Source organism: Notolabrus celidotus, chromosome 2, assembly GCF_009762535.1.
Source record: "Notolabrus celidotus isolate fNotCel1 chromosome 2, fNotCel1.pri, whole genome shotgun sequence".
Classification (NCBI taxonomy): Eukaryota; Metazoa; Chordata; class Actinopteri; order Labriformes; family Labridae; genus Notolabrus; species Notolabrus celidotus.
The window spans coordinates 17,542,864-17,568,078 of record NC_048273.1 but is presented as its reverse complement, the minus strand read 5'-3'; the positions used below and the strand labels follow the sequence as shown (position 1 = coordinate 17,568,078).

Sequence of the window (25,215 nt, the reverse complement as noted above, 5' to 3'; positions counted from 1 at the left end):
GTCTGAAAGATGTGAATGTCAACACACAAACCTCTAATCTAGTTACAGCCAGCAAGATGATAACGTCTGAATATGCAAGGGGCAAAAAATTTCCTTTTTATATCTGGCCAGAGTCCGTGGTTCAGATACTCCAAAAGTTTGACATGGCCAGTGTACAATATAAGTGTGTCTGTTGAAGGTTTGACCAAAGTGAGTCGTAAAAGTTTCACAACACAACTATCAGAACTTAAATCGTCAAGAAGAAAAGTCATATCATAAGTAAAGGATAATGTATAATAGGGTTGTGGTTACTCAAATAAATACCCTGATAAGCTAAACAGGACCGTGATGCAAAGCTTAAGACAACTAAAGACATAAACAAATTGATTCAAAACACTGATTTTAAGATGATTCGATTGATGTAAAAAAGAAAAGTCACTCCAATTCTGCAAAAGGTAACACTTCCATATTAAGACATTCTTATTAGCTCCTTTGTTTGTTGAATTAGCATCAAACTGAACATTGTGATTCAAGGTCAAGTTAGAACATTAGCCTGCTTATTTGTTATAACTCACAGTTAACTAAACATTGACAATGAAGGTTAACATAAATAAGAAAAATGTCTTAACTTCTAATATCGTTGCTGTTAGCGCCATTAACTGTGTATAAAAATGTATCCCTATAAAGAAAAGACGAATGTCTGTTGAAACCCAGTGACTTGTTTTAATTTATTTCTACACTGTAAACCCAAAGAAGTTGAAATGACTCAAAATGTTTGTGGTAAGTGATTACATAAGAGTTTTTAAGTAGTGGAAATACTATTTTTGAGTATAACTGAAATTATAAAATACGATTTCTGTTTTTTAAATTTTCAAGTTTCCCCAACTCAAATGTATTATATACATTTTTTGATATTTTTAATTCATACATGCTAGATGAAACTGAGTACATTTACAGGTTTGGTTAGTTTAGTTTTTCCCTTGTGTTTCCTGCATCCATCCATTATCTTGAGGGCTTCTTCCCTTTCCGGGTCATGGGTGGCTGGAGCCTATCCCAGCTGACTTCAGGCGGAAGGAAGGGTACACCCACAGTGCAAACATGGACGACCGTTTACGCACACACTCACACCTACGGGCAATTTAGAGTGATCAATTAACCTGGTAAGAATGTTTTTGGGCTGTGGGAGGAAGCCGGAGAGAACCCATGCATGCACGGGGAGAACATGCAAACTCCATACAGAAAGACACCTTTCTGACCGGGGACTCAAGCCAACAACCTTCTCACTGTGAGGCAACAGCGCTACCCACCCCACCACCATGCAGCCCACCTTGTTTCCTCCCCGTGTTTATTCTATATTCGTTATCCTTTGTCTCCCTTGAGTGTTTAGTGATCCATGTCTCTTAATGTGTTTTCTTAGTCTAGTCTTGTGTTTACTGTTTTATTTTGTAGTTCTGAATCCTTGTGTCTCCAGTTTAGATTTGCCGCTTCGCGAAGCACAGCCATTGTGGTTTTTCAAGTGTGTGAAGACTTATGTGGTGACGTTGATGACGTTATACGCAGCGTCCCTCTGTACACTCAAAAGTTGGTATTTGGACATGGATATTAACTCAATAAAATTGATCCACATATATTTAAAACAGCATTAATTGTTTAGATAACTCAATAATGAATTGTTGTTGAGACTAAATAGCTGGTTTTGAGTGCTTTACCCTTAATGGCTATGAGATAGAATTTCTGTTAGGGTTTACAGTGTACTTAAGATGGCGTATTGTAAAATTCTTAGCTCTTCCTAATTGGTAGTAGGTTCTAAACGTCACTGGATGGTGAGAAGCACTCTTCTCTAGACAGTGGTTGCTGGCAATGTGTCTCCTGGAGGCACAGTTGATGGTTTGTAGCGGAGAAAAAGATAGAAACAGAGATTGGAAGTGTGTAGAGACAAGTCAGAGGGACCCAGTAATGCAGTCTGTTCAGCCAACCATAAAAATGAATGAATACATAAATGGAAATGTTTTTCTGATATATTCAGTGGGCAGGTCAGGGTCAAATTTGTTATGATTTTGAGAGATGAGACTTGGTTTTAAATGTTGAAATGCACAGACACATGTTTGAGACATTCCTGTTTCTCTCTTTGAAAGTGCGATGTGACAGAGTGCTTAAGTTGAACTAAAGGATCTAAAGAGTCCAATCATGTCTTTTAATGTTCACTTATTTTAACTGCCAACAAGCGTATTATTCTTTGTAGTATTCATGTTTGTGTGTAACCCTAATTATGTTTGAGTTTGTTTTTGTGTGACTTAAGAGTGTATTCAGCATGTGTCGGTCAAGAAATTGAATTGTAAAGGTCCAAATAACATCAGCAAACTGCACATTTCATGCATGTGTGTGTGTATGTGTATGTGTGTGTGTGTGTGTGTGTGTGTGTGTGTGTGTGTGTGTGTGTGTGTGTGTGTGTGTGTGTGTGTGTGTGTGTGTGTGTGTGTGTGTTTTTGTTTGTATGGTGTGGGTCTTCACCCAGCCTGGCACATACCCAGCTCCCCTGGCCAGACCAGCAGCTGGCAGACAGAGATTGCCCACTCATCAAGCCACTTTATCACCAGGCTCACAGAGTTCAAGGGGGCTGTCAAAGACCACGCTGAGGAGCCTCCCTGCTCCCGCACACTCTCACACCACTGGTGTCGAGTGGCAAAACTTGGCCGATCAGCCCTTGAAAAGAGTGGATGTGTGAGTGAAGTAGCACTGATAGTTTGACAAAGGCTTAAATAAAGAACAAGAGCTAATGTGTTTGGCAAGAAGGCACGCAGCTCCACATTTTTCAGCTCATTTGGGATTCCTTGGCTGGGCAAGGTGCCCCCTCTGTTCGAAAATAGTGTTTGGAATTTTGCTGCTGACAGACACAAACACAGCAAACTCTCACTTTCTTGCCAAGAGCAGCCTTCAATCCTCACTAAATTATTAACCGACAGAAAACACTGGCTGTCACCTTGTTTCAGTGGTTTCTGTTTTGAGATCCTCCTGCAGTCTTGTTTCGTTATATAAAGGATTTAGATTACTGTTTTTAAACACCTATATTGAACAAGCCGTTACATTTGAAGTAAATGTCTTTATTAGAAACAGCGCACAGAGTTAGTTGGCAAGTTATGGCACAGACTCTGCTGGCAGGGCTCAACATTAAAAAGTGGTTGGCAGGTGGACTACCAGGAATCAGCTTTGGATCTTAAAACTCTAAATATGGTTACCATTCTACCCACCTTACATAAAGGTTCTTATGTAAAGGTTATTTTGGATACTTACCGTGTACAAAAATCAGCCCTTACGTTATTACCACTGACAGGTGAAGTAAATATCACTGATTATCTCTTATCATGTCACCATGTCATGTCAGAGGGTGGAATATCTTATGCAGTAAGTGGGTATTTTTTCCTTGAAGCTGATGTGTTGGAAGCAGACAAAAGGGGCGAGTGTAAAGATGGGAGTGACTTTGACAAGGGCCAAACTGTGATAGCTGAATGACTGGGCCAGAGTATCTCCAAAACTGTAATATGTGTGGGGTAATCCAAGTCTGTAGTGGTCAGTACCTACCAAAATTGGTCCAAGGAAAGACAACTAGTGAACCTGCAACACTTTTATGGGTGGCCAATGCTCAGTGATGCAGGTAGGTAGCTAGGGCTGGCCACTGTGATCTGATCAAACGTAAGAGTTGCTGGAGCTCAAACTGTTGGAAAAGTTAAAGCTGGTTTTAATGGAGAAATGACAGTACTCTGCAGGCATAGCTACAGATTGGTCATGCTGCCCACCCTGACCCCTGTCCGTCACTGAAACTGCCTACAATGGGCTCAGGAGCATCAGAACTGGACCACAGAGCAATGGTGGCCTGGGGGAACACAACAGTTGTTCTCTAATTTCCCAAGATATCAATCCAATCCAGCGTCTTTGGGATGTGCTAGACAACTAAGTCCAATCCATGGAGGTCCCACCTCATGACTTCGGCTGGCAACACACTATACAACTTTAGATATTAACCGATGTTAAGACCTTGAGACGTTTGTGCTTACTTTTGCTGCCATGTTTGTGAGTTATAATGTAAGTAACATCCATCAGGTCAGGGAGGCTCCGGCGCAGTTGAGAGGAGGACTCGAAGGATCTACTATTAATGTCTTGGTGTCAGATACCACAGCACACCTTCAGAGGTCTAGTGCAGTCCATGCCTTGTCAGATCAGGGCTGTTTTGGTCCAGACTCCATGAGAGCAGGGTCTACACAATTAGGCAGTTGGTTATTATGCTATGGCTGATTGGTTTATGTGGTTTCAAGTGATATCCTGAAAACAGTATTATGAAGCCACGACTCACGTCTTCATGGTTTCACAGTTTGGTCTTTCAGTCTTTTCACACTGAGCTCTAATCGTACTCTTTGCACCTCCGCACGACAAAAAAGTAAGTCCAAAATTGTTCTCAGTCTAGTCCGAGTTGTGACCATTCCTGATCCCCTTTCTCTGTCTCCCCCTCCCTCACACTCTCCTCCCCACCTTTGTCCTACTTAGCCAGCTACTGCAAAATCACTTATCTTCACCTTGCTTCCTCTGTCTCCTGCTAATACACATTAGCAGCCAGCAGCCATATGTAATAGGGCTGTGCGTGCCCCTGCTGGTATAATGGCTTCTCTGACACTTCTCCCATTAAATTTGGTCAGGCGGTGCTGCACAGGAACCCTCAGCACACTCTAAAATATTGTTATATAACTACCATAAACAAGCTGCCCAGTGGCAGGGACTTTGGGAATTGCAGGTAGACTATTTTTGGGTTTCCTTTGTTTTCCTGCATCTTTTTTCCTTGTGTTTGTTTCCTGTGACGTTTTATTTTTTTCATCTCCCATCTGACTCTCCTGCCTTAGGCTATAAACCTTTTTAGCAGCGTAATAAGGGATGCATTACTACATTATGAAGCTCATCAGATTACAATGTAACTAAGTGGACATGTCTGCTGTATCTAATGGGCCTGTTTGTTATCTTCCGTATCTCTACTGTAGCACATACAGTAACCAGATAGCATCGGCTGCTCCTTCCTCTGTGTGTGGTGAAACCCGGGCCAAGCCCCAGATAACGTGATCATCAGCGGCATCCTTAACTGTTACTGTGACAAACGAGAGCTCTGATCCCGGCCGATAAGCAACGTATTCATTTGTTTAATTAAAACAGCTTGTCTCGTCGTGGTGAGGGGGTCATTTTAGAGAATGTTAGAATTAAAGCAGGTAATTAAGTAAAGCTCCAGATAAGAAACCCCACAGAGGTGGCTGCTTCTGCCAGTAGGGAAGGCAAACTTAATCTATCCCCTCTGCAATCCCACAAGGTCGTTCACTTTATTAAAGTCTGATGGTGCTACAGCTGCCCACCAGCCCAACATGATGAAATATTTTATGTACTTGTTGGGAAGGAAGCAAAGAGGGAAGAACAAGAACAAGGGAGGGAAACAGGGTGACTTCATCCTCCAACAGTACAGGGGTTAAGTCCATAATACCACAACCACTACACAAAATTTAAGGCAATTAAAGGCTGCTTGTTATCTTGTCTATGAGAACAGGAGAAGAACTTGTACAGCAACGAGCACCTTGACAAAGATATTTGTTTGGCCAATGGAGTGTGGCATTAATTATCACAAGCTGATTAAAGGCAGCGAGCAGGAATGGATGTCGTTTGTCTTGCCAGCCTTAGACGCTACGACAGCCAGCCAGGGTCATTATTTTAGGGGCCTTTCTGGATTATTTTTAGAACTGGAGCCAGTTTCCCAAATATTTCTCAGCACACAGGTTTGTTCTATTTTACTGTGAGTCAGTATAAAGGTGGAATATCACCAGGTAAGCTGGCAAATGTCCTGTCACAGTGGGGAGGGTGAAGATTCAATTTTTAAAAGGTTGGTTTTTGATTTCGCCATCAGGTGTGTCTTGGCCGCAGCAGAGTGGAAAAGACACACTTCTCTGGTACGTTTTTCTAGATGACCCAATTGTTATCGAGTGTGGTGCAGGAGCATCTGAAGCACTGACTTTGGGAACATATTTGTGTAGATAAGAGATAGCCCATGTTGGATGGTCATCTACTGGTCGAACACTTCCAACAATAAACCATTTTGGAGTGCAGGAAATGACTCAAGGTGACTGCTTAATCTTCTACTTATCAAGTTTTCAATGATTGTTTGTATGAAATATTGTATTTGCAATAGATGAGGAAGTCTTTGCAGATAATACTTGAATACATCTGCTTTCTTTCCACTACTGTGTGTGTGCGTTTGTGGGGAAATAGTGTAATCTGAAACGTTTTTACTCCCAAAATAAGCAGATCATATGCTGTACCCAAATAGTACGCCATGGTCCATATACAGAAGGCCTATTTGACTGACATTTTTGTAATCTTTTATTTCTATTTGTCTTGCTTTATTTCTCCCACTCACACACAAATCACAACTTTTTAACACACACACACACACACACACACACACACACACACACACACACACACACACACACACACACACACACACACACATATATATACACACGCACAAAGACACCCCTCCACACAACCCTTTTCAAGGCCAGGGAAACATATATGCCCATTTTCCTATTTGATTGCGTGTCAGCGTGGGGAGGAAGGGGACAGGTGTGATGCATAAAATGACCCTGCGACTCCATCACACGCACGACAGCTTTATGGTGAGGAGGTGTTTCAATCACGCTACTGCCCTGGAAGGCATCAATCAATGCACACATGCAGACGCACATTCGCCCACGTACACACTGCAAACACACACCAGTAAATGTTAACACATTCGGATCATGATGACAGAAAAGGGCAGCGGAGCAGGTGTGGTGTAAGTGCAAACTCTCCCGCAGGCACTGAACCCTGAGCTCTAACTCGGATCTAGATTTTTATTTGTACTTTTGACTTGATTAATTATTGGAGTGGGGCCTTAAATATTCATTAAGCAGCTCGGAAAAGTGCAGTTAGCACAGAGGGACATAATATTATCTTTTGAAATGGTCAAAAATAGACTTGATTTAAAAGGAAGCTCTTTTATTTTTCTTGATCCTCTCGAATCGAATGTGGTAGATGCAATCTGTAACTTATCAAATTAAAGGTAACAATTATTGAATTAGCGGTATAACATTAGTCTGTCTTCAACCCTGCTATTTGTATATTTGTGATTCTTTTTTTGTTATTGAAGGCAATTCAATGAACATGATTCAGTAAAACCTGTTTTTAACTGCACATCACTCAGCATAGCTAACAAAGAGTGTGCTGTTGGAGAGATCTTTCCCCGCTGCAGTAGAAAGCCAGCCATAGCTCATTATTGTACTGGCTGTTTGTATCTCTTAATCCAATCATGAGAGGTAAGTGCTGTAAAAGTGGAAGAATCATTGCCAAGATAAAATTAAGACTGCTGGTAGCACTCCACATTTAGAAAAGACTAAGAGCCTACAGCAATGCTAGCGGTGATGTGAGGCTGTACTTACAGTAGACACAGCTGAGGTAAGATACTGGCCTACTCACAAGCCTGTAACGCTACGATAACAACACTAACAGCCTTTGAGCAGGTACTTTTTTTTCACATCAAACTATGAGTATAAGAAAAAGTTGAGACTTATGATGATGTCATTAATTAAGTCACTAGATTGACCATAAACCAAAATGCTTGACAAATTAATGGACCTATCTCTAGAGGAAAAGTTGAACCAAGAAAATCTGTGGAAGAAAAACTTTGCCAGATGATGTAGGGTTTCAGTTTTTAACAGGTCGTGAGACATGAAGTGAAAGAATACATATGGATGTCCCCACAAATCAGAGCAATGGAACTTAAACGTAGAGTGTATAAAACATGGACAACTTAACAGCTCCCCTGAAATTAAGCCTTTCTGAGCTTTTTCCTTCCATTTTAACAGATGGAACATGGGTCAAATTATAAAATCTAAATACTAGTTATTATCAAGTTGTTTTCTGTTTTATGTGCAAGCATTTTTTCCAGTTTAGTTTGAAATCATTTTTCAATGTTAAAAGAGAGGATGTGATGTGAGGATGTGATGTGATGATTGACAGCTTGGTTCTACAATTCTACAATTTCATTTAGCAGACACTTTTGTCCAAAGTGACGTACAACACAAGCAAGAATTTAGACTGGAGGGAAAAACCTTAGTAAGTGCGGCAAAGTGCTTCTAGTTGATTGGTCACAGGCTCTGCCATCTAGTGCCAGAAGAAGTGCCATTGTTTTTTCTTAAAGATAATGTAGCCACAGCTAATCACAACAAATAATTCAAGTCAACAATATCGTTCAACATTCAACAGCATTCAATATTCAGTTCTAAATATTCAATAAGAGCTGGGTTTTAGACCTTCTGATTCATTCTACCCCTGAGGACAAAGAGGATTGGTTGACTAATGTGGGCTCCTGTTGTATACTTTACCAGATTAGCAGAGTAGAGGAATAACAGCAAGAGAAAACAAAACTAATACTAGCAAAAAGTCATGAAACTTGATATAATGATCAGTGTCTGCTTCAAATCAACACAAGAATCTGCTCTGCTGTAGACTGTACCATCCTGAGGGATCTTTACTGTTTTATCAGTAATTAAATGCGTGTTTGTTGTTAATGGGAGGGGTGTGATGTCAGTCTCGAGGCTCCTCCAGGGAGACCACTTGTGAGTGTGCCTCGAAGTTACATCAGCAGTGCAATATGTCAGAGCCATGAGTCATACTTTTTGAATCATGAACATCTACACAAAATTTCACAGAAATCCGTAGTATAGCTTCTCTGATATATAAGTGGTGTATCAACCACCAGACTGATAGTGACATCAAACACATCTGATGTTTTATTTAGAAAAAATTATCTGCAGCTTTGAACCTTTTTTTTTCCAGATATTTGCCACACGTTTCTTCATAAATTCATTATTAACTAGTTTTGCGCAGAACCTTCCCCACAACAACAATGATCAAAGCAATGAGGAAAAACAAATTAGATAAGACCATAGATGTTCAAAAACACTGCTAATAGAGCAGTTAGAGGTCAAAGGGTAAGAACTTGACCCACTCTGGAGAAGATGAGTTGGACTGCATGTCTCCAAGCAAAAACAGACATTTAAGAATATCAAAATGAGATGTGTTGGTATTTTGCAGCAAAAAGGTGATCGTTCTCTGCTTTAAGTAATGCTGGATACAAGCAGCATTTAGATGGTAGTGTGACCCAGTAAGAAATCACCTGCCGCCTTGGAGGTTGTCAGCAATTACCTGCACTTTCTAAAATGTTTAATACATAATAACAGTGAAAATGTTTCTGTCACCTTTGGGCAGCTACACAAAAGAAAGGAAAAGAAAATCCTTTAATGCTCACTGAAATATACAATACTCGTCTGATTTTTTTCCCCGACCAGGATGTTATAACGCCTTTGTTCTCTTTTTTATCTTTGAGCCATATGCGTTGGACAAGAGAAAGAGCAGCAGTTGGAAAATATCACTGTGGCCTCACTGTGTGGCTGCAGCATGTGGAGGGTAACACAGCTCTACAGCTTCTTTTGACACTGCAATAAAACTCAAATGCAGGGAGATGCTTTGCACATGAGTGTGTGTGAAAAAGAGAGGGAGGAAAAAGAGATGAAGACAGAAAGGAGGCATCATACATGCATGTGAGTGTGTGTTTGGGAGTGTGTTGCAAGGGGTTAAATGAAAGTCAGTGTGCACACACGGGGCATCATAAGCAGACAATGAAAAATGAGAGTGGAGAAGGCGTACAGCTCGTTTCCCTGTGGGAACAGCTACAAGCAGCCGTACGTACCTTTGGTGATAATCGCTTTGTGTTTGCAGTGTGTGTTTCGGTGTGTGTGTAAGTGTGGGGGAGAGTTTGTTAGGGAGCAAAATGAAAACTGGGGAACAAACGCTACAAATGCATGTTTTTACTCAGAGCAGTGGGGGCTGGATTCACATTAACCCTTTCCTGGCACCCAGTTGATTACTGCAGGAAGAACTGTCATTGGAATCTCATCTTTGTAGAGTTCAGTCTCTGCTTTTGTGCAACTTTGAATAAGGCACCACATCCAGTAGGTCAATCTCCTTTACCTAAACTGTGGGGTTAAACACTAGTGGGTTTCTTTATATGGGTCAGATATCTAGGTGCAGGAGATTTCTATATATATTTAAGAGTCGTGATTTGATGTCGTAAAGGTCCTGATGGTGCCTTTCTGCACTCATGAGGAAAACCCATTAGTGGCAATGAGTCACATACCATCTGTTTACCTTAACTGAGATTCCCATACTTGAGTAAACATTAGATAGAGGTTGGCAGAAGCCTTTAAAAAAAACAACAACTGCAAAGCATGGAATGAGTTTTAAAAAGTTTTTATTTACGGTTTCAGGAAGCACATTGTGAATGCAATCTGCATATTCATTTTAAAAGTGTCCAGAGAGCCACAACAAAATAAATTATCCATCTTTGCTCACCACGTTTTAGCCTTTCTTACCCTCGTGTGCACATTAACTACAGGTTATGGACTACTATTTAAAAAAGAAAAAAGGTGAAATTATCAGTTATCTTTCAGAGGCATGTAATTTTTCTATCGGCTGGAAAAATGAATATCCTGCAACCCTTCTTTAAACATTTCAGGACTGTTTTAACCTGCCTTTTACTTTGTCCTTTTTTCCTCTAGCTGTCGGCCATAACATAACATGTTGTTGTCTTTTGATCTTTTCAAAAAAGAAGACAACACTGGATGTTGCAGTTGTTTTGAGGGATTTCTGCTCCTTTGCCCTTGAAAGGAAATGAAAAGTAGGCAGTCACCAACAACTTTTTCCCTTGCTCATCTTTTAAAGGCTTCTGTTACACCAGGCAGAACTCCGGTCTAGACTTGGCTTTGCTTTTAAAGGTGACATATCATGCAAAATCGACTTTTTAATGCTTCTCTACCTGAAATATGTGTCCCTGACATGTTGACAAACCCCCCGAGAATGAAAAAAATCCATTCTGCCCTGTTTTGATTTCTACACCTTTCTGTAAATGTGTGTGAAACGAGCCGTTTCAGACTTCCGTGTTTTTGTTACGTAACAACAATATCCGGTCTGTCACGGAGTCAGAGCTCGGAGCTTGTTCAGCCCATAGACTGTATAAAATACAATTCAACACTCCTCCGCTTTTCATTACCTGCACACGTGTGTGCTAACAAGGAGCTTAGGAGGGAGGCATGCTAGTTGTGGGCTGTCTTAATAAACACAAAGGTCGGTTTTACTCCCCACGTCTGCAGATTTGAAGATCTAGTGGATGATTTTTATTTATCATGGATGAGTGCTAGCGCTAGTTAGCATAGCCACATAGCTACATGTTCGTAGCTGTGTACCAAGACACACGTCGGCATACTGATAAATAAAACAACAAGAAACACTAAATCTGTGACCAATCGTTCAGAAAGGCCCTGCTGCAGGCGCCTCTCCGTCAGGATCAGATTCTGGATCAGATTCAGAGGGTTGAAGTAACGCGATCTGTGAGCAGCCGTGTATATTCAGCCAACATGTAAACATTAGATCAACGTCCTGGAGAGCCGAGGGCACATCCACTTCCTGAGGGGGCGTGGTCAGAGAGAAAACAGACTGTTCTGAGGAGGGCTGAAGAAGAGGGCTTTACAGGCATGCCAACATCTGATTTCAGGGTGTTTTTTTGAGCATAAACTTTAAAGACATGTTTTGGGGACCTCTTAGACCAATATATATTGATGAAAAAAGCATGATATGTCACCTTTAAAGTAGCAGGACAGCATTTTTAATACCCACATTCATACATTTGATTTATTCACCTTTTGTGCAAGACCGATTTGAAAATGCCTTTAAGACAGTATACAACTACAACTTAAGCCTTTGTGTTGAATGTGAAAATACAATAGACAAAACCTAATGTGAGATGTAGACAAAGAATAGGATCATGGAGAAAGAGCAGTCTATGCTTAAACACCAGACACAAGTCTTGGAAGTCACATGGGGTTTTCAGCCTTAAGGTGAGTCCTCAAGAGTGCTCACATTGTGAAGGCTACAGCAGATTCACATATTGAGTTTAACTTTGTTATCATGAGCATATCCATCCATACTCTGGTACCATTACTCCTTGGTGTTATTGTTGAATCTACATAGTCTCATGGCTTCAATGTTTGTTGTAATCATCTTTATTTGTCTCTGCAATTTCATTGTTTGACTAGATTTTCACTCTCTGTGCATCTGAATGTGTTTTGGTCAACAAAGCAGAGCATCAAGCACCATACGGAAGTGTCCCAGAACATACAAAGGGCAGCAATGAGATTTCATCGGTAGCCTTAAATGTTCACCCTGAAGAGTTAGGATTTGTCTTGGTGTAAATTTGCAAGGACCTTGCTTTTCTTCTCCCTTTTATTTTGTTACCATGGTAAAAAAGACATGAAGCATCAATCCTCAGAATAGTCGTCTTTTCAAATGAACCTCTGACCAAAAGATGTGAGCTCCTCTCAGGACTCAGGACTCTGCTTTATTATATTGATCAGTTGAACTTTCAGACTCTCAGTCTTGTGGTACCCCAAAAAAGCAACTTAACATTCAATTTCTTTAAAAGACAAACTTTGCTGTGCTTAGCTTAATGAGTTGAGACTTGTACTTCTCACCACACCTTCACCACTTTCTCCTCTGACATATGGCTCCTTATTCATGATCATGCTGATTATGATTCAATGTTAAATGCTACTATCATTGTACCTGAAGGGACTGGGTTTACAGTGAGTGAGTCAGCCTCCTTATTCTCAAACAAACAGCAAAGGACAAGACATGATAAACAAAGTAACGAGTCAAGACTAAAAGGGTCTGCTAAGTGTTTACTTCATGCACCATCTTCAAATTTTTGTATTTCTCTGTTTTACTCCACAGTGCCTGTGTCTTTAAACTCTTCTGCCCTTTCTCTGCTGCATTAAACTCTTTTCATGGGTTTCCAATGAAAAACATATGAATCAGACTTATTTTTGCGCCATGATATGACTACAGATAATCCACCAGTCTGTGATCAGAGCCGCATCCTGGCAACGTTGTGATTCTATAAGAACGGTCTGCTGTTGAGAAACAACAGACACTTGTTATAAAGTGTTGCTATTTAAAGACCAATCAGAATCAAGTTATTACCACTGCAGTTTTATTACATATGTAGCTGTCCTTTGAGGGATATATCGCCCAAAGACGTACAGTATGTGACAAGTACATCCCCTATATTTGCACTAATCTGTTTTGCATGTGGATTATTCCTATCTTTGTTAAATAGAGGCCTTCATATTATCCAACACACACACACCCACATTACCTGTACATCCCCGTCTTATATCCTGTCCAGCAGCGGTAAGGAATAACATATTACTGTCTAGTTGGTGTGTTCTTATCTCATGTCAATCCAAACATTGCTCTCCTGACAAGTGGTATTTGACTGAGTCACAAACTGACACGCAGTGGCAGGGAGACGGTGAGGATGTAGAAAGAGCGAGAAATAAGAGAGACAAGAAAGCGAGACAGGTCATTCCGTAGCACCGCTGCCAATCTTTTTTGTCTGATAGAATAATCAGCATGCGCTCGACAGGCGGGTGAAAATTGCCATTCACGCACAAAAACATGGCAAGGATAGTCAATTATCTGCGGGGTTTGTTTTTCTCTCTGTGCCATCTATTTGCATACTGTTTCTATGAGAAGGTGTTTTTGATGTAGTTAGACATTTCTGGTCAGTATGATATTATGTGAATGTGTCTTATTAGCGAGCCGTGTGTGCAGACAGGGAAAAGGTCATAATGTTTCTTTGTTCCCATAGCTCTTTTTCCTCAATTAAAGCTAATCACCAGAGCCCATCATTGATCCAGCCTCTTAGCTTTTCTTGTGCTGGGATTCTGACGATATGTGTGTGTGCGCGTATCTATGTGAACACTATGTGTGAAACAGAGAGAGAGAGCAAGTTCAGTTACAGATAGAGACAGTGTGAATCATGATCATACATGTACGCGACTACGCGTGTGGACGTGTGTAAATGTAAATGCCACTCTGTGATCTCCAGTGCATCGAGTGATTTACCTCTCTGGTGTAATGGAGCAATTTCTTTCTTTTTTTTCCTGCTATTCCCCATCTCTAATTTTCCTCCTCTTTCAATCTGCAGTAAAATATTCTCCCGTTTAGCTCTCTGACAAGTCATCTGTCACTCAGAACAGCGAGGGAACACGTTCTCCTGATGGACACAGCTCACTATCTGTGTGTGTGTGTGTGTGTGTGAGTGTGTATACTGCTTATGATGAGGCCTTCATTGTTAATTTGTTGATAGGTAACATCATTAACTCACACCTGACTAAACCGATGATTGAATAAGAGAACAATGAAATATCGCAGTGTGCATGAGATCAACAACTTTCTCTAGTTTGCAGAAAGACTTTCATGAGCAGAATATTTATCTTCTGTCAGACTTTGAACCTCATATTGACAAGAAATTGACAGATCTCGCACCCTGCTACCCATCCATCATCTTCCCAGGAGCACCCGGACTCTTTCTTTTCTCACTTCTATGTCTCAGGAGCTCTTGTTATTTGTTTAGCAATGCCAAATATTGAATTTTGGAGGATAAACTTTGGGAAAGAAAATGATTTCCTGTGTGTGCAGACCCAGGAGATATGTGAGTTAGGCAGATATGTTCCTCATTCAATGATCTCCATATCCTATCCTCTTAAGATTAAATGTTTTGATAAATCATCATAGCACTCTCTGTGACACATTCTCTTCAGACATAATGGCAAATAAATATAAAGAACTCATCATTCCTTCACTCAGATCAGAACAGACAAACAGTAGTTTCCTGTTGTCTGGCACACACTGAGTGAAATCCACTATTGACTGATGTTGTCACCACAGAAGAAGATATCTGTTTTGATACAATCTGTAAAGTGTAACTGCATATTTGAGCCTAAAGCATTTTCATCATAACAATATTTTTGAACTAATATATTTGGATTAAGTGTAATAGATCAGTTAAATGCAGCTTCTCTGGTTGGAAAGCAATTTCATTTTTGGCAAAGCATTCAGTGGGAGCAAAGTTTATAGAATACAAAATCTGTACACACAACAACACACTGCATGGTTTTAATGTACAGCAGAGGGAAGTGTGAAAATGGTGGGGAATACTAAGAGGATTAGTGTCATCACAATAAAAACAACATTTATATTTTGCCATTTCCTTTTTTGATCGGACTATATGTCTAAACACTTTTCACAAATCCACTCTTCAATTTGTAGAAACATCAAGGGAGCCTGAAATCCTCTGAGTCCGTCAGAGGTGTTTGCTTTAAAATCAGTGCTACATGAGATTTAAAGTTTTAACAGTATCAATAAGTCAGTGGAAATGAACATACTAGCGAGCAGAAAATAATATAGAGCATCTTCATTACATGCATAAAGATGGAACCAGTTGGAGGTTATAGACATCATCATCCTGTACATTAGCTTTTGGTGAATTTCTAACATTTACCTGTTTGTTTTTGCATCCGCTCACAACAACGTCTAGTGCTAGCTAGCCGACTAGTCTAAAGATAAGAAAACAATCAGAAAACAGTCAAAATTGACAAAAATTCATTCAACACAAATGATTGCAGACTCGGAGGATTGGAGATTAGCTATGATTGGTCCGTCATTACGGGAACGAGGGGAATAATCACATTGCTTGATACAAAGGCATTTGAAAACGCAGAGATTTCACAATAGTCTCAAATTACTCCACTTACCGATGAGTACCAATGGGCATTATGACCCTTTCTCCAAACCCAGCAGAAAAAAAGTTACGTTTTTAACAACATTCCTACCAACAGCAGCTTTAAATTTGCATGCTGAGTGTGTCATATTATTCAAGCTAGCACTACCAGCCTTTACGTCTTCTGTGCAAGTGGACCAGCTAAATAGTACGTCCACATGCTGTGCTGGTCACACATTGCTAGGTTTTAATAGTTATATGCCAGTTTCACCTGACACAACCTACATACAACTTTATCTCCATTTCTTAGATCAAAATACTCACAAACCTCGCCATGCTGTGAGTTGCTGTCTCTCTTCTGTGCTTGTTTACACCTAGGTAGTAGGGCATTAGCATTATGGAAGAGACCAACCATTAGCTCCAGCCTTGTCAAGCTACAGGTGGCTGTATTACAACTTGTGACAGGCATTTCAGGCCTACAATGATAAAGATATAGATTATTAGTCTAGCTGACTAGTAATTGTGGTGCTGACTTCAAAGGGTGACAATGTTAATTTTGTTGAACTGACTGAACTTAATCAATCCTCATTGGGACTATTTTCACTATTGTGAAAGTACATTTGATGCATCTAGAGTCAAGTTAGTTATAGTGCCTATGTGCTTTGTAATAAATGAGATGTCAAGAGGTGTAATAATGGGGCCCATCAGTGCATTGGAATACTAAATATAAACTGAGAAAGGAGCACCTCCTGGACTCAAAAAAGTCTTGAGTTGTGGATTAGATTGGAATTCATAGTTATAAAAATCAAGACAAACTCCAGGGCACTCACTTTTAAACAATTACAGCTCTTTTGATTTTTCACCTGGTTATGAAACATGCTTAAATCAAAAGGGATTTTTTTTATGACGCACAAAAGCAAACAAGACCAACAGCTGCAAGACTGACAATTTCTGACGAAGTTTTTAATGCCAAAAAGAGAAAGGAGGTAGGTGTCAGACCAGGCTATTTACAGTGAAAACAAAGCCTGTTTTTATTTTTCCCACAGCAAGAAGAACAGTGAGTGAAACATTGAATTGTCAAAAGACAGCAGAATGACATTAGTATGACTTACTATTGCACAGGACAAGTTAAGAGGTATCAGTTAATCCACAGGGGGCTCCATTTTTAAACAAATAGGAAGTTTCTCACAGGAGCTTTAAAATGCCATTATTTTCCATTTTCATGGAGAACTTCAAAAGTTAAGATTTCAAAACTTTGACTCATTTCAGCATCAAGTTTTCATCGGTTAGTCAAGAAAAGAATGTAAGTGTGATGCCAAAACAACTCAAAGTTTGTTTTTAAGGTTGATCACACTTTGAAGTTAAAACCAATTTAGTTGTGTTTTAATAGTCAATGGACAGCTGTAGAACTGTGTGGAACACAGGGGTTAGCCATATCAGGCAACAGCTTGATGGGTTCGGTTTCATATGACATTTTGTCATAAATAATGATTTAGAAGTAGACTATATTTTCAATGTGTTTATGGTTTAATTTCTCCATATATGTTCACGGGATTTAAAAAATCCAAAATAATATATCTGCCAGTGTAAATGTAAAAGTCAGATGGCCACGCCTGGTTTGCTCTTTTTCTCCCCTATATGGGCAGTTCTTGGATTTTAAATGGAACTATAAAATCCAAGCACTATATCACAGCATAGATTCATGCTTGTTCTCTGTATTTATATATTCAATGTTCAGCAGGCAGCTGTTTGCTGTGTTGGGGATAATAGGCTGCACAGCTTTTCGAGAGCCGTAAGCCTTTAAGGGCAGTGCAGCTCTGGCTGCTGCAGCCACAGGCTCTCTTCTGTAATAGCCTGTAATTCCTTCTGTCTAGTGTAATCACCAACACAGCCCGACAGCACAAACACATACAGACAAACGCACACATATTCACACACAAATATAAAGTGAGTGTATGAAAGAGAGTGAGAGGAGAAAGGCTTTTTTCCTGGGGTCATATTCACATACAGGAGGTCGCAGTCACTCCTGCACAGCTGTCCTGGTGTTTGCAGACGTGTTTGCTACTACATATTGTGAATTGACCCTTTTTCTTTTGCACACCTGTCAGAAATGGAAAAGAGGAAGAAAGAAAAGAGAAAAGAAGAGAAGATCACTTTGTAAAAGGTCACAGAGTTCATGAGTTACAGTAATCCAGATGTGTGTGTTTGTCTCCAAAGCTCAGAGGTAGCATGTGGCCATCATCTCCAACACAAGCCATACCAAAGAGTGTGTTTATGTGTGGGTAAGTGTGTGTTTGGGTGGGAGTCGGATGGTACAGGTGCCAGACTTTCCCCCCTGCAGCCCCATGGCGGCCGGAGAAGTTAATTGGCAGCATCTGGCTGTCTGAGAGCCCGAGAGCCCGAGCGCCCATCCACCCACACCTCCTGCCACCCAACCGTGTTCCCTCTCTACCCCCCACTCCCCTTCTTCCCACCAACCCTCCCTTCCTGTTGGTTGCTGCTACCACTGGCACACACATGGCGACACCAGTCTGCCTGCAAGCTGTGAAAGTGGAGAGCGTGTTTGTGTGTGAGTGTTTGTGTGTGCAATATACCAGGGAGTATGGAGGCAGACAGGGCAGCCAGGCCCCCAGCTGCCACCGTCGTGCCGAGGGAAATGCGGGCAGACAGGCTGGCATCTCTGTGCCAAGGCCAGCAGGGCCCTCAGGGAGGATGAAGAGGGAGGGAGGGACACTGAGGCAGGGTGGAGAGAGGGAGGAGAGAAGGAGAAGGAAGTGAGACAGAGATTGTAGAGAAGTACAATTCTATTTTTTTTCCTAAGTTTATTTTGGGGCTTTTTTATGCCTTAATTGAGTGAAATGGAACAATGAATAGAGTAAGAAACTGGAAAAGAGAGTGTGGAATGGCATGTGGTAAAAAGCCGCAGGTGGGAAGTGTGCTGAGGACTGTAGCCTCCGTTCATGGGGCCTGCGATTTAACCCCTCGGCTAAAACTGGTGCTCCAGACAAGTACAGTTGTATTGATCTTGTGACAAACACAAGATCAAGACCACAACAAGACCACTTCTGTGGCCTCAGAATAACCCTGTTTCAGTCGTTGACCATGAGAGAAATGTACTCGGCCATTCTGTTGAAACCAAGTGGCAACCTCCGGTCTAAAAATATGAGTCCAATGCGGAAGTGCTAAAAGCTGCAGTTCATTGAGGATCCGCTTGAGGCTGGCTCCGGAAGAACCGGAAACCACATTCACCAATCAAAAAAAGACGATCTTTACAGCAGAAATGAACATGTTTACAGCCTGGTACAAAAGACGAGTGTAGTCTGGATTACTTTCTAACACAGCAATTTTGAAGATATTGAGATTATGAGTCTTCCAATGAGAGGCACAGCTGACTTGATTGACAGGCGGTAAAACTGTAGCTGTTGGCTAGGAGGCTCAAAGCCCGCCTCTTTACGTCACAATTGCTCAACAGCAGAAATATGGCTGGGGGAGTCGACGATTGGCCTCAAAATAGCCCTTCAGAAACAGATTGGTAACGTCACGGATACTACATCCATATTTTATACCGTCTATGATCGTCACCCATTGTTTTGAGGGTTAACGTTTTAAGGCCAAAAGTTCTGCAGTTTTGGCCACACCATTTTCTATTTTTATTTATGTTTTTCATTAATTCATTCATTAATTCATTCATTCATTCATTCATTCATTCATTCATTCATTCATTTCTAGGAACAATATCAAGGATGGATTCACATTGATGCCTATGTAGCATCTTGCTACACCACACTGCATATCCTGTGTCGTCATCAGTTGCTCCCTAAATGGTTCGATTATTACCAAAATGAACTTCCTGTTGTATTGAAGACAACTCAAAGCCAGGGCTTGAGGCCATAAACTCATTAGGAAGATGTTAACTGAGCTAAAAAATCAACTGCCAAGTAGAATAGTTTTAGTTTCTTAGTTTCCATTCGACCTTACATCTTTTTCCTACAATTGGAGTCACCCCCTGCTCGCCATTAGAAAGAATGCAGGCTTAAGACACTGCTTGGAAACCAGAGGTTAAATCATCTTTTTTTGTGTAAAGCCTGTGTCATGTCAGGGTTTTTACTGAAAATGTATTTGTCTTTTCTGTTATTTTGATAACCGAAAGAATCGTTCCACTTCCAAGGCGTGTTACCTTCATTTGATATTTCGAGTAAAAACAGAGAAAAAAACAAAGAGAAAAAGAAAGGTGTTTCATAGTTCACAAAGGAGAAACCTGTGAACAAACACAAGCTTGGGGCAGTACAGTAATAAATCTCCAAAACATAACCTATGTGATTATTGTGAAACTATAACCCCCTTTTAATCACCTCCAAGCCATATATGACTCAATATTGAAAATTCACCGGCACTGATTGTGACTCAAGGATAATTTATTTTTCATTTAGTTCATTATTGCATTATTCAAGCTGTTGGTGATTTTTATCCGCACAACAGGGGGTCATTTTGATCACCTTAATGGAGTACAGGAGGTGAGCTCATGTGGAATTGAATAAAAAAGTGATTTCAGAATGTGTCATGTGTGCCGCATTACCTTCCACTGAGTACATTTCCAGACAGAATGATCTCATCACTGAGACCTTGGTCCTCATACACACACACTCACGCACGCACGCACGCACGCACACACACGCACGCACGCACGCACGCACGCACACACACACGCATGATCTTAGATCTTAGATCACTTCTCCCATTGTTTCTGGCTTGACTCAGTGTGCGTGTCAAAAACAGTGAGATCATAGTTTATCTTTTGTAATATCACATTCTTGAGTTATACACAAAGACTATCATGACTTTATTTGCTCAAAAAAATAATGTTCTTGTTATAAAGTCATATGGATTTTAGACTAAACAATAACTGAATTGGTCACTGAACGGTTACAGTATTTTTTACATAAAACAAAAAAACACAATGTAAAAATAAACAAAAAAAATGAGGTAAAGAAAATGATAGATGAGAGAGAAATGAGTCTTGAAGTGCCTGGTTCATCCCTGTGCTCTGATATAGAGAACATCACTAATGGACTGGAGTTACATCTATTATAGATCACATGACCACCGCCCAACTGTGCCAAACACATGCACACCCTACCTTGGTAGTGGTGTATGAGTGTGTGTGTGTCTTGTCTCATATGGAACATTATTATTATGTCTTAGTCTGGCGCCAGTCTGTCTATTCAAACCACACACACACGCATATACACACGCACAAACACATAGATAATGTGATGGGAGTATAATGTTGCACTCTGGGAAATGCTGCATCACACAATTATTGACGGATGGCCCCTCTTCTCTCCTCTCTTAAACTTAGGCACACACACACACACACACACACACACATACACACACGTAATAAAATGATGATGTCAGCGATAAGCCCCTGGTGAGTGGTGGTGGTGTGTAAGCAAGTGTATGTGTGTGCGTGTTTGATTTTTTATAGTGGTTTCCTCCTTTATCCCACACTGATGTGCACCTGCCCTGATGCCCCGTAGGGGACCGGTGGCGCCACAGTGGCGAGGGCACAGTGATCATCTGCTTTCTACTAATTGCCCTGCTGCCCCACAAGACGCAGGGGAGCTAGCCACTAGTGAGCCCAGCGTGCTCAATCTAGCTTGGACCCTTCTGGGATGTACCCGGGGCGTGTTTGTTTTATTATTTTATCTCACTGAAGTTGAGGATTGATTTGGAAAAAGCTGACAACACAGACCAGGGGTTTTGTAAGGATACATCAAACCAAGAGTTGTGTTCTCTTGTAACAGATTGATATGAGATATTCTATTTTTATGTTCAAGTATAAGAAGTTAGTCATATCAATTAGCCTTTTATTATCTCTTTCCTGCTACGGTCAAGCTGCATATTCTGCATGTGCCCCCTGCTTAGTTTTCAAACAAAGATAAAGAAATCGAGATACTATGTGTCTCATACTGTTTAATTTCATTTCAAAATGCACCACTCAACTCAACTCAACTTTATTTATATAGCTTCTTTCATACATAAAAAACATGCAGCCCAAAGTGCTTCACAGAATAGCAGAGAGACAGAAAACAACAGCGATGGTAAAATTATAAAAGGCATTATTATAAATAAAATACTTAAAAATAAAATAAAATCAACACAGTAAAATTAATAAAATAAGTAATAGTGGAAAGAAAATGTAAATATAAGTTAACAAGATCAGAAGAATACAATAAATAAATAAATAATTAAATAAGATAAATAAATGTTAAAGCAATGAATCAAACAATAATGATTAAAATAATAATTAAAATAATTAAAATAATTCTACATTGAGATCTGTAAGTCTCTGTCTCACTCAAAGTTGTAGCCCTCTACTGGTCCATGCAGTCACTGTCACTTTGTTCATTGGTAAAGTCATGAGCTTCTTTTTCTTTGAGTGAACCCCTTTTTTGAATATTGACCTCCATTTATTTTACAACATAAATTAATTTTATGATAAATTACTGCAGTATGTTGTGCAGTTGTGGTTTAGAAACCCCATAAAGCTGCTTTAATCAGGTGCCCAGAATGTAACCTCAGATAAACTTTAGGCTGACATAAAAGACTTTGTTCAATACTTAATGATGAATATGTTAAAATAATGTCAGACGAGTTGATTTCTGTTTTGTTTTTTCTTCAGAGCCACTCTCTAAGGGTACACAGGTTAGAACAGCTACTGTAAATCATCCACTGTTTCCAGACCTGGTGGTAAAAGTAGCCCTTGTAAAAGTATGAGTGTTGTTCATCACTCACACTTCTGACTGATTTAGAGTGGACCAGCTTAGGAGTTAGTGATAGAGGGCACAGTGAAGCAAAGATTTAAGCGTAGTGAATTAATATTGCACACATTTACATAATAAGAATTTGGTCTTATTCAACGAGTGGGGTGAGTGGTACAGTAGATTATTTCCATTTCAAGATCAACAACTTAAAAAAAATTGTGTCTGAGGAAAAAGTGCTGAGACTATTCCTCTGACAATCAAGAAATTATTTCTAATGTCTAAAAGTGTCAGGAACTTTAAATAAATCAGAGACCCGAAGTAGAAGTTTTTTTCCAGCTCGACAGTAAATTAGACTGAGAGCTTGATGGGATGAAGGTGACATGAAAAAGAGATGAATTACTGGAAGAGATGAATTTTTTACACACAAGGGCAGACAACCGCACAGAACACCAGCGATACACAAATAAAAACAAACGCAGACACACAACTCCTCCCTCTGTTTTAAACATATCAGCAGAGCAAACTGAGATGCTCCTATGAACAGGAAACATGCTTTATTTAGATCAGGCTCAAAGATTTATGACTGCTTTCAGAGTTTTATGGAAATAGCTTCACATTTTTATGTCTACTGCATAATCCGAACTCAGGTGGAGGGCTTGGGGTGTGGGATCTGATATTGAGCAACTTCATTCGGATAACTCACCTTGGATATAATTCAAGCTGCTAAACTTTAAATTAGAGGTTAGTGGGAACAAACTCATCAATTCAATTAACCAGTAATGAATATAACTTTATGAAAAAAGGCAGCCTGATAAAATCACACTGGCATTGGTAGTTTTGATTAAGCCATCATGTGGAAACATCTTATCATGTCACATTGTAGCTGCCTCATCAGAGGGTTTGTTCCTGACCTGAGGGGCTTTCCAACAGCCTGTTGTCTCCACAGGCGTGCAACCCCCCCAGCTCTCTTGTTATAGGAAAGTCCATTATTTTCCCATGTTATTGCTTCCTGCAGAACCTCAGTGCTGCTAGCTAGAGACCCGAGCAGTAGCATTAACCCTCCTGTTATGTTCGTTTCTCTGGAACAGAAATAATGTTCCTGGGTCAATTTGACCCGGGGCATATTCAATTATCCAAAAGTGTCAGAACCCCAAAAAAATCCAAATACACATTTTTTTTAAATCTAGTTTTTAACTCCATTACTAACAATTTAAATCAAGATTTAGTCCATTGGTGTTCTTTAATTCCCAGACCATGGTTCCATGAGGATAACTCAATCGTTTTTCATTTAAATTCATGTTAAAACTTTTTCTTTCATGTACATTGGAAAGCCCTAAATATAAATACAATAGTTTTACATGACATTGATTTTTGTTTATTTTATTTTACTTTATTTTTTATTTTTTATGAAGTGATGTTGATAAATTAACACGACACCCCTTCTGTCACATGCTGCCCAGATTTTTATGTTGCATTTAGCTGGTTTGGAAGCCATATATAGCCTAAAATAGACTTTAAAAAGGGTCAATTTGACCTGCAACATAACAGGAGGGCTAAATTCAAGTTATTACACATAATTAGCTTTGGTTACTGCTGCAGAAAGTTAGGATTAACCTCTAAACAAAGATGAAGTTTAATGTTAGGCTGTCTGTTCTACAATGCTGCACTTCAAAAGCCAAATCAGAATCATGGACTGTATAAAACATAGATGTTGTGTCAGTGTTGTCACTCATTAGTTTCTAGAAGTGTTATGAAACCAAATAATGGCACCCAACAATGGCGGTCATGGTAGCAATGGCCATGGAGGAAATGCGTCATCCAGCTATCTTTCAGCTAATTTAGAAAATGGCAAAGAGGAAGAGATAAGGCCATAGCTGCTTGGAAACAGCTATGGCACACCCAGATGTCAGTCAAATTTCCTTACACAAATGTATATGGGCTCTGATAGGGATTCCTTGGCTATTGCAGCCAACCTATAGTGGACACTCACTTGATCAGAATCTCCAACTTCCTCCTGCACTTTTATAGCCATGGAGGTTTGTCCAAATTAACAGACACATTGAGGGGAAATATTCAATAACAGCAGCAACTGACTAAAGTGCTGTAGATGACATAAAAGGAACAACAAATGAGCCAAAACAAACACAGGAAAAAGTCAAAGAATAGTAGAGAAGCAGACAACACCAAATTCAAAAAGGGGGGAAAAACAAGATACAAGCCAACACCAACATTTAAAGCTACATTTTGAAGCAGGACTTGAAAGGGTTGCAGGGTAGGCAGATCTTATGTGGGAAGTGAGGCTGGTCCAAAGTCCTGGGTCCTTACCTGTTAAAGCCTCTGAATTTAAGATTTCATCAAGGGACTTCCAGCTGGCCCATGTCAGATGATCTGAGGGGCCTGGAGGTTGTGTAAGCCCTCAGGAGGTCAGTGATATTGGAGCAGGTCAAGTCAAACAAACAGCACAACCTCTCTCCTGGAACTAGTCAGAAGCCTGGCTGCAGCGTTGTTGGTCAGTTGAGGGCAGGACAGGAATAACTTGTATTAGTTTTCTAAGTTTTCAAGATTTTTCTGGTCTGGGGATCAGACAGGACAGCTTCAGTTTTGCTCCCAATTTTGGGTCATTTAGCTTTAAATGTTGAGCTCTGACTAATGGTTTGGTATATGTAGTGCTAATAAACACTCTGCTCCAACACATACAATAAACAGCAGCCCAAACTAAACAGAAAG

General features: G+C 40.1%; 1 protein-coding gene and 1 long non-coding RNA gene across 2 annotated transcripts in view; one reads left to right on the top strand and one right to left on the bottom strand.

Moving 5' to 3' along the window:
- The window catches only part of agbl4 (ATP/GTP binding protein-like 4), a 318,584-nt gene that overhangs the window by 172,114 nt on the left and 121,255 nt on the right, over window positions 1–25,215 (top strand). The window lies entirely within an intron of this gene.
- Window positions 17,749–24,955, bottom strand: LOC117827274. Its single transcript, XR_004634180.1, has 3 exons — window positions 24,814–24,955; window positions 18,316–18,454; window positions 17,749–17,822 (listed from the first exon to the last, which is right to left on the bottom strand). It is a non-coding gene; the product is annotated as an uncharacterized LOC117827274 (long non-coding RNA).